The 5156-nt window shown below is 39.2% G+C and overlaps 1 non-coding gene across 1 annotated transcript; it reads left to right on the forward strand.

The window, feature by feature from the left end:
• The first annotated feature begins 1222 nt into the window (after positions 1-1222).
• Positions 1223-1326, forward strand: LOC141567400 (U6 spliceosomal RNA). The gene has a single exon (XR_012489984.1). It is a non-coding gene; the product is annotated as a U6 spliceosomal RNA (small nuclear RNA).
• Positions 1327-5156: the final 3830 nt, after the last annotated feature.

Consider the following 5156-nt stretch of genomic DNA (forward strand, 5'->3'; position numbering starts at 1 on the left):
ACTGTTGGTGGGAATGCAGATTGGTGCAGCCACTATGGAAAACAGTTTGGAGATATCTCAAAAATCTGAAAATGGAACTACCTTATGATCCAGCAATCCCACTCCTAGGTATCTATCCGGAGAAATCCAAAACTCCAATTCAAAAATCTTTATGCACTCCTATGTTTATTGCAGCACTATATACAATAGCCAAGACCTGGAAACAACCGAAATGCCCATCAGTAGATGACTGGATTAAGAAACTGTGGTACATTTATACAATGGAGTATTACGCAGCCATAAAGAAGAAAGAAATCTTACCATTTGCAACAACATGGATGGACCTAGAGAACATTATGTTAAGTGAAATAAGTCAGACAGAGAAAGACAAATACCATATGATCTCACTTATAGGGGAAATCTAAAGAAAAGAATAAGTGAATGAACTAATCAGAAACAGTTTTGGAAACATGGAGGAAAAACAGAGGGTTGCTAGAGGGGCGGGGGGGTGGGGATAAGGGGAAGGTGAGAGGTTTTGGGAACGTACAGAGGGATAGTGGATGGGGGGAAGGGGGTTCACACAGTGTGAGGGATATAAATGATAAATGTCTAAGTTTTGCTTTGTCTTGTGCACCTGAAACTAATTAAAAAAAAAAAAAAAAAAAAAAAAAAAAAAGAAAATGATATAGACCAAGTAGCACATATATTGAGTCATTATGTTGCACACCTAAAATTAATACAGCTATATGTCAACTATATCTCAATGCAAAAATAATGTTTAAAACCCTTTTTAATTATCAGAAGAAATACACATAAAAGAGAAAATAAATAAAACAGATCATATAGAGTTTTTTTTTTAACTAAAAGTTAAATTACATGACAGAACTAAGACAAAACGTACCTGTCTTGTGAGCTGGTACATGGATTAACACACAATTAAAAATGTTCCAAAAAACAACATCCACATACAAGAGATATAACTAAAACAGAAAAACTCAGAAAGATGAAACATAAAAGCCTGAACAAGTTATATCATGGAAATGCAGCAAAAAGAACACAGTATTGGATTCAAGGTAAAAATATTAGTTAATACAAAGAATGACCCTTTGTTATGGTCAAAGGTGCAATTCTCAACATAGATATTGAAATCTATACAACAAATAACGTAACATCAATTTTCATAAGCAAAAATTGCCAAAGAGATAAAGAATAATAGACACATTAATGTTAAAACCTTATGTTTGTGCTCACTCCGGCAGCACATATACTAAAATTGGAATGATACAGAGATTAGCATGGCCCCTGCGCAAAGATGACACACAAATTTGTGAAGCGTTCCATATTTTTGTGATTGTTCTGAAGACAGAGTGACTCTAACCACTGTGAGAAGCCCAAATAAAATCAATCCCCCACCCAAAAAAAAACAATAAAAAACCTTATGTTCGCATCTCTTTTCCATGACAATGCAAGGAAACAAAAATAAAGATAAATAAATAAAATAAATATAAAAACTTAAAGGATCTTCCCACTAAAAGAAAAAAACTCCTCAAGATATACACACACACACACACACACACACACACACACTAGTAATATGAGAACACATGTGACAGACACAGAAAAGAAGACCTCAGAATGAGACCTATCTCATCCTTCCAAATAGTATATAAGAAGTAGCCTCAGGTGTGGGCAAGCATGTGCTCTCTGGGGGCGGCAGGTTGGCTCAGTTGGTTAGAGCGCAGTGCTCATAACACCCAGGTCACCGGTTCGATTCCCACATGGGCCATTGAGCTGCGCCCACCACAACTACATTGAACACGACTCCACAACTAAGTTGAAAACCAACGACTTGATTGGAGCTGAGCTGTGCCCTCCACAGCTATATTGAAAAAAACGACGACTTGACTAGGAGCTGATGGGTCCTGGAAAAACACACTGTTCCTCAATATTCCCCAATAAAAATTTAAGTAAAACAAAGGAAGAATGTACCCTCTGGCTAGTCTTTATTCAGCCTTTGCTCTAGGCCAGGCCCAGTGCTAAGTGACTTGCCTCTTAGCACTTAATATTCACGATGGCTCTCAGGTCCTTGTGTTTTGCTAATGAGGATCCTCAAGCAGCAGGAAATTCAGTAACTTGACCTTGACTCCGACACCTGAGGTGGCAGGACTCTAAGGATGCATTGCATTTGTTGGTTTGTTTTCAAATCCATTTTTGAGTTTTTCCATTGTCTTTTCCAACTGAAATAAAGTCAATGAGAAATCTGTCAGAGGATTAGTGCCTGACTTTCCCTCTAGGAAACCAACCCCATCCCTCCCACCACCCCTGAGCCCACCACTCCGTCCCTGTCCTGTCCAGGACGCTGCCTCTGCCCATCGCTATGGTGGATGTCCATTCTGTCTCTGCATCCCCTGCACCCGGCACAAGGCCAGGCCACACTGGGTGGAGTCATTATTAGGTAATTAGCAAGAGTAAGTGTGGGGGACAGAGGACATTCTCATTGCAGGACCTCCCTCCTTCCCCAGGGCCCCCGAGGGGGTCTCTTGATGGTCCTTTTCCCCACTCCCAACATTGATCAGGCCTTCCACCTGGCTCTCAAATCCAATTCCTCTTTCCCACCGGTGCCTGACACCCACTGCCCTGTCCAGCCCTGGCTTCAGCTACACACACTCCATTCTGGAACCATCTGTCTTCCTGCCACTCTCCTTTTCATGTTTTTCACTGGCTCATCTTGGCCTTCAAAGAAAATCCAGGCACCACAGCTTGTGTTCTCCAGCCCAGGCCCACTGCTCACACTACCCGTTGCCACCATCACACCAAAAGTTCCAGGTCCCCTTACAGTGCTGTTCCCCAGCCCAGGATGCCCTTCCCACTGCCTAGTGAATTATTTTTCTTTAACAACAGCTTTATTCAGGTATAGTTCACAAATCATAAAATTCACCCTTTTAAGGTGTATAATTCAATGGTTTTTAGTATATTCAGAGTTGTGCAACCATTACCACCATCAGTTTTAGAACATTTTACTTACCCTCCCCCAAAAAAACCATACCCATTAGCTTTCACCCCCTTTTCCCATCCCCGACCCTAGGCAACCATAATCTACTTTCTGTTGCTATAAACTTGCTTCTTCTAATCATTTCATATCAATGGAATCATATAACTGTTTGTTTGTTTTTTACTGATTTCGTTCACTTAGCACGATGTTTTTAATGCTTATCCATGGCGTCCCATGTATCAGTACTTCATGTTTTTAATCACAAGGCTTTGAAATTGGATATCAACTGTAAAAAGAAAGTGGGAAAAAACACAAATACATGGAGACTAAACAACATACTTTTAAAGAAGGACTGGGTCAAAGAAGAAATTAGAGGAGAGATCAAAAGATACATAGAAACAAATGACAATGAAAATACATCCTACCAACATTTTTGGGATGCAGCGAAAGCAGTTTTAAGAGGGAAATTTATCTCATTACAGGCCTATCTCAAGAAACAAGAAAACTCCCAAATAAATAACCTCATGTTACACCTTAAAGAACTAGAAAAAGAAGAACAAGTAAAACCCAAGGTCAGCAGAAGAAAGGAAATAACAAAAATTAGAGCAGAAATAAATGAAATAGAGAACAAAAAGACAATAGAAAAAAATAATGTGACAAAGAGCTGGTTCTTTGAGAAGATTAACAAAATTGACAAACCCTTGGCTAAACTTACTAAGATAAAAAGAGAGAAGACACTGATTAACAAAATCAGAAACGTAAAAGGGGAAGTTATCACGGACACCACAGAAATACAAAGGATCATCCAAGAATACTATGAAGGACTATATGCCACCAAATTCAACAACCTAGAAGAAATGGATAAGTTCTTAGAAACATATAGCCTTCCAAGGCTGAACCATGAAGAAATGACAGATAATATTCTATTGTATGAATGTACCACTTTTGTTCTGTTCACCAGTGGATGGATTTGGAGTTGTTTCCACTTTTGAGCTACTGTGAACAATGCTGCTATGAACATTTGTGTACCAGTTTTTGTGTGAACATATGTTTTTATTTTTGTTGGGTGTATATCCCTAGGAGTTGAATTGCTGGGCCATGTGGTAATGTCTTCCCAAATGGCTGCGCTATTTTACATTCCCTCCAGAATGTATGAGGATTCCGATTTCTCCACATCGTTGTTATCTGACATTTTGATTCTAGCCATGCTACTGAGTATGAAGTGGTTCTCATCGTGGTTTAGATTCACATTTCCATGATAGCTAATGATGTTGAGCATCTTTTTATGTGCTTATCAGTCATTTGTATACCTTCTCTTAAAAAATGTATATTCCAGTCATTTGCCCATTTTTTCATTGAGTTGTTTTTTCTTAATGAATTGTAAGATTTCTTTATATATTCTAGATACAAGTCCCATATGAGATATGCAAATATCTTTACTTTTTTCATGGTGTCCTTCAAAACACGAAAGTTCCTAATTTTGACAAAGTCCAATTTATCTATTTGTTCCTTTTGCTGCCTGTGCTTTTAGTGCCTGTTTATGTGCTATAGGTCTAGTCAGATTTTCTTTTTCTTCTTGAGTCAGTTTCAGCAGTTTGTCTCCTAGGAATCTGTTCATTTTATTTATTTAATTTGTTGCCAAATAGTTGTTCATAGTATTTCTTTATAACCTTTTTATGCCTGTAATATTGATAGTATTATTCCCTCTTTTGCCTTATTTATCTTCTAAAATCCAGCTATTACTGAATGAGTTCACTGCTTTCCCAACACACACACACACACACACACACACACACACACCTTCCTCCAATGCTCTTCTGTGATCATTGCCTACCTCAGTCATGCTATAACTGGCGCCTTGTCACTCCATGTCACATATCAGGAGGCTGTGAGCCCTTCAAAGGTCAAGACCTTCGCACTCATCTCTGAGTGCCCAGCCTCCAGGGCAGGCAGGCTGGACTGTCACTGAACTGGATGAGCCTGCTGGCATCAACAAAAGTAGTGTTCTTGGCTTTCTCTGGCAGAGTCTAAGAGACAGAGAGTGGGAGTAGAGAAAGCAGGAATGAGGGAAAGTGAGGTGAAAACTGGTAAGGGGGCACTTTTCCAAATGTGAGTAGCCCCCTGAGCCCTCCTATAGGATGACAAATTCTTTCTAGACCATGTGAATTAACTACTAAGGAAGGCT

The sequence above is a fragment of the Rhinolophus sinicus genome, linkage group LG10, assembly GCF_036562045.2.
Source record: "Rhinolophus sinicus isolate RSC01 linkage group LG10, ASM3656204v1, whole genome shotgun sequence".
NCBI lineage: Eukaryota > Metazoa > Chordata > Mammalia > Chiroptera > Rhinolophidae > Rhinolophus > Rhinolophus sinicus.